Below are 15,098 nucleotides of genomic sequence, written 5' to 3'. Positions count from 1 at the left end.
CCCAATTCAAACATTTTTCTTTAGAACATGGCCCCATCACATCTGAGTCCATTCTTGCTGCTAAGTCCAGGATATTTGTGTTGACTTGGAATCAGCTGTACTTAACCTCCTTGTTGTCATGGTAACTTGGGATGGAAGGAGATGGATTCAGCTCAAAAAAAAAAAAAAAACAACCCAGAAAAAATGCACATGTGCGCGCACACATACGTGAACACACACACACACACACACACACACACGCAAAACAACCAACCAGGACCATGCCCCTCCCTAAGGCCTCTCCACAGGCCCCACTGTATTTCCCCACTTCCCTCCTCTCCATCTGCCCCACCTCATGAGTTTTCCATTTCTTGGCCTTTGTTTGTTTTTGATTTTGTCAGTCTCCTGCTCTGGATGGGTTTCTGTTTGTTTCCAAACTGTCTGGGGCTGTGCACCATGGAGACAGTGTCCTGGGCTGCCTCTAGCCCTGATCTGGTTAGAATAAACCCCTCTCCTTTGCATGCATCTCAACCTGACATTGGAGCTTACAAAACAAATCATAACATTCTAAAGCAAGATAGAAATCACCATCACCACCCACTCCTGCTGGCACTCTTGTCCACCTGGAAAGGGTCTTTAGAAAATTCCCGTGTTCCACCACAGTGACCATACAGTGCAGCCCTGAGAAGCAATATTTATTGAATACCTACTGTTTATCAGCTACTTGACTATGCTTTGCCTGTATTAAAAACCAATGGTGAAGGTGATGTTTCCTGCATTCAGCTTCAAGCTGCTTGAGGCCAGGTCCCAAGTAGTGTTTGATTACCCAAATTTCTAACATATGGAGAATATTCAAAACAAGTTTGTTGAGTGAATAAATGGATGAAAGGATGCAAGAAATTCCCTGCCATAATAAAGGGTAATGACTGAATGTCAGCAAACATCATTGAAATCAGTCTTGAGAAGAAATGCATGGATAAGGTAGGTGGATGAGAGCATTTAAGAGGTTGTGGATATTTGTTGATTGCAGGGAGTCCCATTTGTTCTCTGTCACCAGAATTATCTTTTGGGAGTAGTGGGGAGAAAATAGGCACTCTTGTGTCACAGAAAATGCTCAGACATAAAATGCAAATGGTCCTGAGAAAGAATAAGCTGTTAATTTGATGTTTATTCATATACACATGTAAATGGGGACAAAACCTTTTCAAATAACAGGTTTTAGAAGTGAATTGGGGGAAGGGGTAGTGAACAAGAAGGAAACCATTGGAGCTTCAAGGTCAGGAGAGCTCTGACCATGTAAGGGGGTGGGAGGAGTAAGCAAAGACTGCAGCCACTGGAGGCAAATATTGCTCAACACCCATTTGGCCAAGGGAACACCCCTGTGAAAACAGCATGTGGTGCTGATAGACCTTCCAGTCCTGGCAATATTGGTTGCTTCAAATTGCCCACTCATGGGGCAGGAAGGAGACGAGGCTAGTCTGAATTACCGGGAAGTAGGGTTTGCAGACTGGTTTAAAGATGCAGTTATACTGTTTTCAAGCAAGTCCAGGCTAACCCAAATAGGCAGGAAACACACTGCCTATCACAGGTGTGTAGGGATTTCAAACTACAATCATCAATTATGTTTTTTGGGGGACTTCAGAGTGCTTGAAAAGCACTTGTTAACTCAGTTCTTTGACCACTGATTTCCTTTGGATGACATCTGTTGTCCTTGTCACCCACGGGCCATTCACACCTCCTGGTACTATACCCCAGATTTCCTCTGGGAAACCAACCTCTTTTCCACTCTTTGGATCTTGGTAAAACTGACTGCCCTTTACACACACACACACACACACACACACACACTATAGGGGTTGAGAAGTGGTTCAGGTCCCAGTCAATCAACAAATTGCATTCCCCCTGGCCTCAGTGATTGGTTCAGATGAGGGCATGTGACCCAATCAGAGACTATAGGAAATTTCTGCAGGGGTTCCTAGGAGAGACTCTTGTTCCTCCTGGTTGGACCTCAATAGGGAGGCTGGCCCTGTTGTGGTCATCTTGCTGCCACGGTGATGCCTCAGAGGAGGCCAACTCAATGGAAAGCAGAGCCAGGAGAGGAAGAGAAACTGAGTCCTGATGATGCTGTTTAAGTACTGAATCAGTCATGCCTAAAACCAGACTTTTCACTTGTGTAACCAATAGATTTATTTTTGTTTAAAAGAGTTTAAATTGGGTCTTACGGCAATAAAGGAGGGGGGGCGCCCTTTACTGATACCCTTTGCTGTCCTGGAACTTAATTATTTTTGTGTAAATCCTTTATTCCATGTATAAAGATGTGAATTCCAAATGAGTGAGTCTAGGTTATTGAAGTTTGACTGCCCTGACTCCTGGATCATTGCCATGAGGCACTCAAACCGTGCAAAATGAAAAAATTAAAGGTGGGCAGACACAAAACACTGTGTTTTGGGGCCTTCTGCAGCCTCAGCATCAGGGTGCCTCCTTGGATCAACTTGGATTCTTCTCTGAAAAGGTTTCTGGTTAGGGAAGCCCAGGGAAATCAGGCCTGTGAGCATCAGTGGGTAGATGCAACCAGGGTGAGACTTGGAAGCTGCACTGAAGGGGCCTGGCCCTCAGAAAACCAGGATTTGTAGCAATAGAAGGGATGAGGGGAAAGGGGTCTACTATTTATCAAGTGCGTGATGGCCATATTGAAAGAATTGTCTCACTGAACCCACACAATATCCTTAGGAGACTGATACTACCTTTATTTTTTAAAAAAAAGATTTATTTATTTATTTATTTATTTATTTATTTATTTATTTATTTATTTATACAAGCACTGGGTACAGTCAGAAGCTCGGGAGGGTGAGAGAATTCACCAGAGCCAGAGCGGGGAGCAGAGCAGGCAGAAGGACCCAAGTACACTGCTGAGGGGAGCAGCAGGCGGCAGGAGAGGTCTGCGTGCCATGCGGGACCCTCCTCCGGTGGCCAGGGAGCAGCCCGGGATTGAACCGGCACTGCAGAGGCTGCGGGCAGCTTCACAACCCAGCGCTCAACCGCTGCGCCACTGGGGAGGCCCTGATACTACCTTTATTTTATAAAAGAGAGAGACTGAGAGAAGTGGCTTGCCCCAGGTGAGAAAGCCTGGAAGAGGCAGAATCATAGCTGACTCTAGAACTGGAATAAAAAGAAAAGCAGGCAAGCACAAGACCAAAGCTAGAGGGGCTGCCTGAGCAAAAGGATCTGGGCTGGTGGTATAGGCAGGTTGGAGCTCCCTAAGCTGAGGTGTTAGCCCTGCCATAGGCGGGGGCACGTGGGATGCTGGAAATGAGACCTTGGGAAGATCCCCCAGTGCCACACTATGAATGAGATCTCCGAGTCCAGTTCCATTTTCTTCCAGTCCAGTCACTGCAGACCCAGGAGGTGAGCTCAGAGTGACACGAGGCACTGAATGTGGGGCTGGGAGAGGAGGACCCTCCTACCCACTCTCGCTGCCTGCTCAGAGCCCCATCAGCCTGCTCTGATTAAGTTGACTTCTTCAGGACTTCTCTTCCAGGGGCTGCCAGCAGCCAAATCCCTCTGATTGTCTGAGATGTTCCCGACATCAGAGAATAAACAGTCTCCTGTGTCCAGCCAGCTGTGCCGAGCAGCATTCCTCTCTCCGCCCGCCCAGTAGGGTGGGGCTGCAGCCCATTGTCCACCTCCAGCGGAGGCCTGGGGGACCTGGCAGGCGGCTGGAGGGAGAGGAGGCCGCCGTCTGTCTCCAGACGGCACAGGACATTCCCTCGCCTGAGTCCCTATTTCGCCCCAGCACCAGGCACCTCAGCCTCAAGCCACTCCCAAGCTCTGTTTGTAATAATGATTCTGTGACTGGCCTGCACCAGGCCACTGGGGTTGGAGTTCCTTCACCGTTGCCCAGAGGTTGCCTGGGCAGTTTGAGACTCCTCCACCATTCTAGCTATCAATAGATCTAAAGGCATCACACCCAAATGGTTCATTTTACAGAGGTGGATGCAGCGAGTCAACAACTGAAGCAGACCTAGACCCCAGGCCTTTCATTGTTCTCCGCTTCCCTGGGACACCGGATTCCGTGACTTGAGTGATGTTAGGGTCTTTGTGTGAAAGGGATGGCCTGTGTTTTTGGAGAGGAGCTGAGGTGTTTTCATTCTGTGCCTGTTTTGGCGATCAGGCTTGTGGCCGAGTCGTTTCCTGAGGAAGTGAGGCCCCTGGAAAAGCGCTTGTTCACCTCCTAAATCATGTCAGTTGTAGAGCTGGGGCAACAGGACCTTAATGGGGTGCTGCTGCTGTTTTGAGACCAGGGCCTAGCCTGGAGCTGACCAGGACTCCTCCAGGGACCAAGGACAGAGTGCTTGAAAAGGGGGAGTCCCCCCAGGACACACCATCTGCTTCTTTGCTTTAGTCCACTCTGGTTGGGACTGCGGGGGAGGAAAGAGCATCCTTTCTTAGTCAGTCTGCAAAAGGAATTCCTCTAGGAGCCCTCTTTGGCCTCAGACAGAAGGTAGAGGGAGGCAGACGGTGTGGGAGCCCCTGCAGCCCTGGGGGCGTCTGTGGTCAGGTGTCTCGCTCCCAGTCTGTCTCAAGACTACAGCTTGTCTTTATCTAGCTGTGCATATCAGTGTGGATTTGTTGACTCTTCTGTGTTTGTGTGTGTAGGTGGCTGCATTTCTGGTTGGAGCTGGGTTCCTCAGTGTGCAAGTGTGTACCTTGTGTATGCCTGCATGTGCATGTGTCCACATCTTTGTGTAAGCTTGTGTATGTGGGTGTCCTAAAGGGAAAGGGTGGGCCTCTGTGTCTTGGCAGAGATGAGTGCATCTGTACCTGTTTGCATGTGTCTGTGGGGGAACATTTGTGAACATCTAGGTTACTTTGGTGTCGACATGTACCCATCTTTCTAGATGGAGGTGTATGTCCCTGTCTGTCCCCGGGAATAGTACATCTATTTGTCAATAACATGTTGTTGAGTCTCTGAAAGCATGTGTGCCTGTCTGTTTACCTTTGTGCAGAAATATTCATTCAATGAGTCGTTCATAAAGTGATTTGCTCATTTATTAACACATCTTTAAAGTGTTTGCTGTGACTGGCCCCATACTGGGCGCTGAGCATTTACAGAGGTGTCTAGAGCAGCTCCTAATATTTGCAAGACCTAGGGCAAGCATACAAATGAAGGCTTATATTCCTGTGTTGAAATATTTATATGCCATGTCAAAATAATAAACTGCTAAATAAAATAATCCTAATAACCCAGAGAGCTGGGTTTGACTTTGAATTCCCAACTCCTTTGAGTTCTGTGCTGGAACTCAGCAACCCAGGTCAGGTGGCCCCATCCTGGCTCTGCTTTGTACCTCAAGGGGCTTTGCACGCATGTGTTGCTCCTCACAATGTCAAACTCCATGTGTGCGCCCTTCAAATAGCCCCTTAGATATCCTTTGTGCCTAGCAGAATTGTATACCATTGATACAACTCTGAAATAGGCTGTGGGGTAGTGTGAAAGGGGCACTGCACAAACTTGAATTTGAACCACTGTCCTATGCCTAGTTCAGGCTCACTTTGTGATCTGGCATCAGTTTCCTCATCTGTAGAATGTAGGGGTTGGATGGTCATGTCCTTAACTTAAAGACTTTCTGGGTTTAGAGAAGGGCTATGATTGATTCCTGAGGTAATTATATTCTAGAAGTCAAATTTGGGGATGCCCAATTGTAGCAACTTTAGGTTCAGAACTGGGGTTGAGTCCCAGCTCTGCCATGTCTGAGCTGTCTCTGTTAGAGTTACTTAATCTCCCTTAATATTGTGATTCAATAAAATAATGCACATGAAGTATTGAACACCATGCCAGACTCATAGATTTTCAATAAATATTAGCTTCTGTTCTTTTTTTTTTTTAAGATTTATTTATTTATGCATACAAGAACTAGGGTGCAGAACAGAGGTGTGTGGGGGGTGGTGGTGGTGAGAGGATTCACCAGAGACAGAGTGGGGAGCAGAATAGGCAGATTGACTGAAATACACTGCTGAGGGGAGCAGTGGGCAAGCCAGGAGAGGTCTGCTGCTCCATGTGGATAGCTCCCTGGCCGGGGATCCAACTCATGTTGCAGTGGCTGTGGACAGCTTCATAGGTTGTGCCTTAACCCCTTGTGCCACCAGAGAGCCCTAGCTTCTGTTCTTATCTAGAGTCTTTCCAGCTTTCATACCTTACAAATTTTGGGTTGAGTGGGTATATTGACTGTTTGAAATCACTGGGAACTTTAGGAAGTTCTGGCCCTGTATTGGTTGGGTGGTGGGAATAGTTAGATGAGAAAATATGGTCCTTTTTTCAGGGCAGTCTAAGAAGCTGCCTTCTTAGACTTGTGTGTGAGTCGCTTCCACCACTCCCTGTGTGGACCCTTGACATTTTCTGTCTTTTTGTTTTGTTTTGTTTTATATAAATATTTCTTTTTTTTAAATTTATTTATTTATTTATACAAGCACTGGGTACAGTCAGAAGTGCGGGAGGGTGAGAAAATTCACCAGAGCCAGAGCGGGGAACAGAACAGGCAGACTGACAAAATACACTGCTGAGGGGAGCAGTGGGCGCAGCAGGATTGGTCTGCGCGCTAAGTGGCATCCTCGCTGGTGGCTGGGGATCAAACTGGCGCTGCAGAAGCCGCAGGCAGCTTTGCAGCCCAGTGCGCAACAGCTGTGCCACCAGGGAGGCCCGACATTTTCTGTCTTATGTAAAACAGTTTCAATGCCCTCTTCTGACCCAACTCTGCTGCTGAGTGCTCTGGTGCCCCAGGATGCTGAACTAGGTAGGCTAAGGCGAGAGGGTAAAGCTGGGTCAAGTAAGGCCTCAGACTGTCTGACATGTCTGGGCTTGCCTGAGCAGCACCAATAGTGGACAGATCCAGCTAGGCTAAGGGCACTTGTCTCCCATGATTGATACTCCTGGGAGGGCACTGCTTTGCTTTTGGCACAGATGGCCTTAGGATCCTGGAGCACTAGGGAGACTGAGGAGACAACTGTCCCCTCAAGGCCTCTAGGATGACTGAGTTCCAGAAGGAACAACATGGAGAGAGTTGGGAGAGGGCAGCCTTTTAGCCAGGGTTGGTGGGGGTGACCATCTTGTGAATCTCCTGGAACCTGTGAGAATTGGCAGCTCTTGGAACTCCTCAAATATCCCTGACCCAGAGGGAATGAGGGAGGGGTCCAGGGCCTAGCCAGCATTGCTAAGTTAGGAAATGCTTTGAATAAGAGCTTAGGTTGGCCAAGGTCTTGAAGAGGCCTTCCAGGAGAGGGTCTGCCCTTGAGGTCATGAAGGGCATCCCTCTGACCCTACACTGAAATTTTTTTTTTATGCTCTCCCAGTTCCAGTGATTATTGGGAAAGTGGAAGTAACTTAGCCTGCAAAGGTCTTCTGGGGTATCATCTCCTTTACCATGTCATGGATGCTCTGTTTGGCGTCAGAACTAGGAATTTTCCTCTCAAAAAAAAAAAGTCAAAAGCAAGAAGCAAGTGGTGGGTTGAGGCCAAAGTAATGTGTTTAAGGAAATTTCTGCTTCATGCTGGCTAGGACAGGGAATGTCTGGTCAAAGTGCTGCTGACGGCCAGGGTCTCTGTCAGTAAACAGACGCCTCTGATGCCGCCCTGAGCTCATTTCCCTCAGTAGTGTGAGGAGGATGATGTCACTGGTGTGGGGCCTCTTGGTCATGGAGTTTGTCAGTGAACAGGATGGAGGTTCGGTGATTGCTGGCGGCCTAGGTGCAGCTCCCCAGTTATTGCAAACAGCTGTTCCCCACACAAATGTCTCTGACACCCTCCTACACATTATCTATGTCGAGACTCCAGCTACATCCATGTTCCCGTGGCCAGCGGTGTTTCCTGGAGAAACTTGGGATTAACTGTGAAGTCCCCAGCTCCTGTACAAGCCCTCATTCTCAACCAGAGAGCTGGATCTCCTCTGGCCTATGGAGCAGGGTCCCTAGAGGGGGGGGGTCATTTGTAAGAAGTGGCCCCTGGAGGTTTGGGCCCTTGTCTTGTCCCTGTGGAGAGCAGGTAGTGGCAACGTGCACCAAAGCCTGTGTTCTGGGCCCAGGCAGCCAAGTCCAGTGGGAGTTTCCATGAGCAGGGGGGCCCAAGTCAGGGGAAGTTGGGAGGTAGGGTGGGGAAGATGTCACAAAACCCTCTGTGTCTCCTGCACAAACCCTTCCCGAGGATTGCATGCCAGGTGAGACTTTTATGGGGTTTGAAAAACCGGCAGCAGGGTTGTTGAGCAATAGCAGCCGGAGATTGGGTCAGGCTGCCAATTCCCCCCTTTCATACTGTACTACCTCCAGTCCACCTCCGGGCTGGGCACTGGGAAGCAGTGAACCAGATATTTCAGAAGACAGGTAGCCAGAAGTTTTTTTGGGGTTGGCCTCAGTGTTCTATTTCTTTTTGCCCCCCAGAATCCTAGGGTGACCTCACAGGGGGCTCATCAGTCACATGGATCTACCCCATAAAGCAACTGGCCCACTCAAAGTCTACCCGACTTTCTCCAGGTTGATGGAAGGCTTCAGACTGACCAACCAGGCTCACAGACAGCTCACTGCGTGCTGATGTGCAGCTTGACTGTAGACCAACCAACTCATTTAGTCTATTCAACAAATAGTAATGGAACACCTTGTTTGTGCCAGGTTGTAAGATGCGTGCAGGGAATACAGCAGTGAAGACAGACAAGATCTCTGCTCTTAAGGAGCTGATGATAGCAGACAAAACAATGACAGTATCAGACATATAATGAAGGCAGTAAACAGGATTCTGTGGGCAAGAGTATTCAACAGGCCCTCTCCTGGATATAATGGTCAGAGAAGACTTCCCTGACACGCAATCTGAGAACTGGGAGATGAAAGTGAGAAAAAAATCAGTCAGAGGGAAAAGCAATGCCAAGCCCATGAGTTGGGGAACAACTTGGCAGAATCTTGGAATATCCAGAAAATCAATATGAATGGCACATCGTGAGCAAAGAGGAAGGTATGTAGATGAGGCTGGAGTAGAGGCCAGGATCAGACCAAGCAAAGCCTTGTAAGCCACAGTGAGGATTTAGGTAGGTGTAAAAGGAAGAACCTGAAGGCCTTAAGCCAAAATGTGACACATTTAGAGGAAATAGGTCACCTGAATAGCCCTTTATCCATTAAAGAAATTGAACTGATAGTCAAAGACTTCCCTCTAAAAACTCTAGGCCCAGAGCCTTCCCCAATGAATTCCACCAAATATTTAAGAAAGGAATATCACTTTTATATAAAATCTTTAAGAAAGTTGAAAGGGAAGAAATACTTCCCAACTCATTCTCTGAGGCCAGAATTACTCTGATACCCAAACCAGACAAAGATTTCTAAGGCCCTCCCTGGTGGAGTTAAAGAGCATTATCAAGCTACCTGCAGCCTCTGCAACACGAGTTCGATACCCGGCCAGCCAGGGAGCAACACACATGATGCAGCAGACCTCTCCTGTCTCGCCTACTGCTCCCATCAGCAGTGTATTTCAGTAGATCTGCCTGTTCTGCTCCCCACTCTGTCCCTGGTGAATCCTCTCCTCCCCGCACCTCTGGCCTACACCCCAGTTTTTGTATGAATAAATAAATAAATCTTTAAAAAAAAAGGTATTCTAAGAAAACTACAGATCAATGTTCTTCATGAACATAAGTGCAAAATATTTAATAAAATTCTAACAAAATAAGTTCAAACAGGTAATTCACCATGATGACCAAGTGGAGTTTACTCAGAAAGGCCAGTTTGGAGAATTGTTCAAAACTCAATGTAATTCACTATTTTATTTTTTAAAGATTTGTTTATTTATGCATACGAGAACTGGGGTACAGGCCAGAGGTTTGCAGGGGTGAGAGGATTCACCAGAGACAGACTGGGGAGAAGAACAGGCAGACTGATTGAAATACACTGCTGAGGGTAGCAGCGGGAGAGTCAGGAGAGGTCTGTTGTGCCATGTGGGTTACCTCCCTGGCCTGCGATCGAACTCATGCTGCAGTGGCTGTGGATAGCTTCATAGTGCTGCATCTTAACCCCTTGTGCCACCAGGGAGACTCCTAATTTGCTATTTTAGCAACCTGAAAAAGCGAGAAAATATGATCACCTCAATAGATACAGAAAAAGAATTTGACAAAATACAGTATTCATTCTTGACCCTCAGCAAGTAGGAAAAGTCCTTCCACCTGGCATGTATGGAAAGCCTAACACTAACATCACAGCCACTGGTTAAAAATGGACTATTTCCGTTTGAGAATGAGGCAAGAATGTCTGTTCTTACATTTTGTTCACCACTGTACTAGGTATCCTAGCCAGTGCAATACAGCAAGGAGAAGAAATAAAAGGCATACAGTTTGCAAAGGAATAAGTAAATTATATTTACCATGATACGATTATATACCGAGAAAATCCTAAATAATTGACACAAAAAGCTACTAAGTGAGTAACTGAATTTAATAAAGTTGAAGAATACCAGATCAATATACAAAAAGGAATTGCAGATGAGCAATGAATGCTTGGAAACTGACATAGTGAAAATAAGACCATGTATAATACTGTCAAAAATATGAAATCCTTAGGGATAGATCTGACAAAAGATTTGTACACTGTAAACTACAAAACATTGCTGAGCGAAATTAAGTCTCATGGAGAGGGGAAGTACTGCAGACAGGAGCCTCCCCACCCGCTTCATGCTGACTCAGCATCTGGCAGAGGCCATCCACACAGCAGCCAAAGTGATCTTCACAATGTCAATCTGCTCATCACAATCTCCAGGGAGTGACCCTAGAACAGCTTCCCACAGTAGGCCAATATCCTCACCTGGCCTACAAAGTGTGGGACCTGATCCAGCCCTGTCTTATACCTCCCTCACCTGCTATCTGCCTCCAGACACACTGGTTGCCTCTCAGATCACTTTCGCCTCTGCCCTAGGGTCAAGACCTGTTTTTCCTTTCCTTTTCCTTAACCAACTTCAGAGTTAGCATCCACTAATGCTTTAGCTCTCAAACCACATATCTCTTCTTAGGGGTCCCTTGTCTAGGTCGTACCAATGTGAGATAAAATTTCTCAAGATTCTGTCTAATCTTCCATAGCACAATCAGAGTTTACCATTGTGTAAATACTTGTAATACTATTTTGTTAGTGTTTATTGGCCCACTAGGTGCTGTTTGGACATTCTTCCCATCAAAAGATAAAATGTAACTACCTCCCTGTAACTCTAGGATGGTCTAATAACTCGCATCTAATTAATAGATGTGGCACAAGTGATGCTGTGACGCCTAAGGCCAGGCCATAAAAGGTAATATGGCTTGACTTTTTTCTGGCTCGATCTCTTTTTGGATGCACCCTTTCAGAACATAGCTGCTATGCTGTGAGGATGCCCAGGCCACAGAGAAAGACCATATGTGTTTCAGCCAATTGACCCACTGAAAAGCTAACCCAACACCCAGTCAAGTACTGAGGAAGGTGCAGTTATGTGCCAGCCTCAGCCACTATCTGATGCAACCACATGAGACTGTGAGTTACTACTTAGCTGAGCCCAATTTCAATTCATCTGAAATAGATGATTGGTTTTTATTATTATATAAGCCACTAGCTCAGGGATGATTTGTTGTGTAGCAGTAGATAGCTGGAACAGCATTCAATAAATGCTTATTGAATTAATAAATGTGAAGAGGTCTGGTTGAAAAATATTGCCTGTGCTCTGTGCAAGTTTTGGTTTGATAGCTCTGTTTCTCCTTCCCCACAGGGCCTAGAGATCCAGAAGCCTCATTTTTAGAAATTCAAAGGTCTGTATTTCTCATACCCACCCAAGGGGAGACTTGTGGGAACTCTGTCTCAGACAGAGAACATGGTGTGACGATCAAAAGTTAGCTCTGGCAGGAACCTCAGAGAGCAATTGTGTCTTTGGGGATTCTTAATCTTGGGCCATGCGTGGTTTTAGGGAAGCAAAAACATATATTTTCTCTGAGTGTGTGTATTTTCCAGGCAAGAGGTTTCCAGGCTCTAATTTTTGTCAGATTTTTAAAAGGTCTGTGGGACTAAGTTAACAATTACCGATCTAGTCCAGCTGTCTCAGTTTCTAGGTTAAGAAAGCAAGGACACTTTGTTTTCTGCTAATAAGGTGGAGTAGTACCTTAACCGAGTTTTCTTCTGAAAACATTTCTATTTAAAAGAAAAAAAAAACTTTTAAGAATGTACTGATTATCTGGCAAGAAAATAAGGAATATGCAGGCCAAAGGATTAAAAAATACAGAGAGGTAAGCTAAGCAACGAAACTGACTTTTGCCTTGAAATCACTTTAATTTAGTTAATTAGTTTTTTTAATTTATAAAAAACATGAGGGCCTCCCCGGTGGCGCAGCAGTTGAGCGCTGGGTTGCGAAGCTGCCCACGGCCTCTGCGGCACCGGTTCGATCCCTGGCTGCTCCCCGGCCACCTGAGGAGGGTCCCACATGGCGCGCAGACCTCTCCTGCCGCCCGCTGCTCCCCACAGCAGTGTACTTCGGTCCTTCTGCCTGCTGTGCTCCCCGCTGTGGCTCTGGTGAATTCTCTCACCCTCCCGCACTTCTGACTATACCCAGTGCATGTATAAACAAAATAAACAAACAAACAAATAAATAAATAAAACATGCCTCTATAAACAAAAAAACAACAAAAAAAGAGTTTTATAAAAAACATGAGATCTACTCTCTTGGCATTTTTTAAAGTGTACAGTACAGTATTGTTGATTAAACACAATATTATATAGCAGATCTCTGGAATTTTTTCATCTTGCATAACTGAAACCTTATCATTTTAATTTCATAAACTTGAATTTGAATTTTCATGGTCTCGTAGGGATGGGGTGATTTCAGAGAAACCAGTGTGCCAGTAACTAACTTTCCACCAAACCATAGCACCCTGTTTTTAGTGTTTGCTGATTTCCATGGAGTAAGTATTCCTATCATGGCCAACTTCAAGATATCAGCAGTACTAAGGACTGGCATACAAAATTCCTGGACATTTGATTGTTCTGCACTGGCAGAAGCCAGTTCCAGCACACTACTGAGAGAAACTCCAAGCCCCTCTAAGATGGGAAGACTAATAAAACTTTCCCCATATAAAAGTGAAACTTCAGCGAATGAATGAACGAATTAGAAGCACTAGTACCTCCCAACAGGAAAAAAATACCTATCTTAGTTTCTCTAATCTCAGAAGAAAATAAAATACTCCCTACAAATACATAACCATAAGCCCAAATTCACACTACCCAAGTGGACTGAAAAATTTAAGTCAAGCATTTAATTTTACATGGGTCCAGTTTTTGACAAGTTAATGTAAACCCCCCTGGAAAAACCCACTTTTACCCCAAGTCTCAAGAATTCTCACAGATAAAATTCCAAAGAAATAAGTAGCTCCTAGTTGAAAATCACAAAACATTCAAGAAACAACAGACAATGGAAACATATCTGCCTGGATGTCCAATACTGAAATTATCAGATAAATAATATAAAAAAACTATATTAAATAAAAAAAATAAAATAACTATATTTAAAAAGCTAAAAACTTGAAGAATCAGGTATATTTGAACAATAAATAAACAGAATGTTCCTCTAGAAATTTAAAATACAAATTCAATGGTTGTGTTTCATAGATGATTAAATATAATTGAAAATATCAGGTACAATAAAACTAGAACTGGAAGGTAAGCCTGAAGAAATTCTCTTAAATTCAGCACAGAGATATAAAAATATGAAAAATATGGAGTAGTTAAAAGACATGGAGACTAAAGTGAGAAAGTTCAAGATAAATATAATCAGAGGCTCCAGAAGGAGAGGAGAGAGTATGGGACAGAAGCAATATTTTAATAGTGGCTGAGACTTACCCAAAATTCATCAATACTTTAAAAAATCTCAGTAAATCTAAAAATAATTAAAATAAAAATCCACAAGTAGACACATCACAGTTAAAATGCCGAATATAACGATAAAGTCTTAAGGACAGATTGTTTTCAAAGTAGTGACAATTAGATTAAAACAGCTGATTTCTTAATAATAGGAAGACAGTGGAATTATATCTTCAATGTGCTGAGAGAAAATGACTGTCAATCAAGAAGTCTAAAACCAGTGAAGAGATGTTTTAAGAATAGGAAAAATAATTACATGATGTGATGAATAAAAACTGTATTTGCCACTAGCAGTCTGAAAGAAAGTGATTCCAGATGGAAGGAATGAAAAACAAGAAGGAATGTAGAGCAAAGAAAGTGGTACATATGTGAGTACATCTAAAAATTTTTGTATAAACAATAATAGTGATGTCTGGTAGGCTTAAAAAACAAGATAAAATTCAAGTATATATATAAAAAAAATAATGTGTAAACCAGAAAGGGACAATTAGAATTAGTTGTAAGGTCCTTGTTTTATTTAAGAACAAATTAAAAACACTGATTAACTTTAGACTTAGACAAAGTATACATGTGAAATTCTAGTATAATTACTAAAAATAGCAAAAAAAAAAAAAAGAGGGGGCACAATTTGAAAAGTAGAAAAGGAGAAAAGTTGAATAAGAAAATAAAGCAGAAAGAATAGGACACAAAACACCTACAAAGCTGGGGAAAATACAAAATAATACATTAAGAAATACAGGGGTCTCCCCGGTGGTGCAAAGGGTTAAGTTTCAGCACTATGAAGCAATCAGCAGCCACTGCAGCCTGAGTTCGATTCCCGACCAGGAGCTACCCATATGGTGCAGCAGACCTCTCCTGACTGGCCTGCTGCTCCCCTCAGCAGTGTATCTCAGTAGATGTGCCTGTTCTGCTCACTACTCCGTCTGTGGTGAATCCTCTGATCTCGTGTACCTCTGACCTGCATCCCAGCTCTTGTATGCATAAAGAAATAAAAACAAATCTTTAAAAAAAAAAAGAAATACACACACATACATACCTACATACACAAATAAATATATAAATGTATGTGTGTTTATAGAGATCAGTGTTTTAATAAATGTATATGGATTAAATGTTCCAGTCAGAGGTAAAAGATTGCCAGACTAGACAAGGCAATGAGTTCAGTTATAAGGTATTTATAACAGGCATATCTAAATATGAGAATATAGAAAGGTTACAAATAAAAGGATAGAAAAA

This window comes from Talpa europaea (genome assembly GCF_964194135.1).
Source record: "Talpa europaea genome assembly, chromosome: 8".
Taxonomy (NCBI): Eukaryota; Metazoa; Chordata; class Mammalia; order Eulipotyphla; family Talpidae; genus Talpa; species Talpa europaea.
This window is presented reverse-complemented; position numbering follows the sequence as displayed.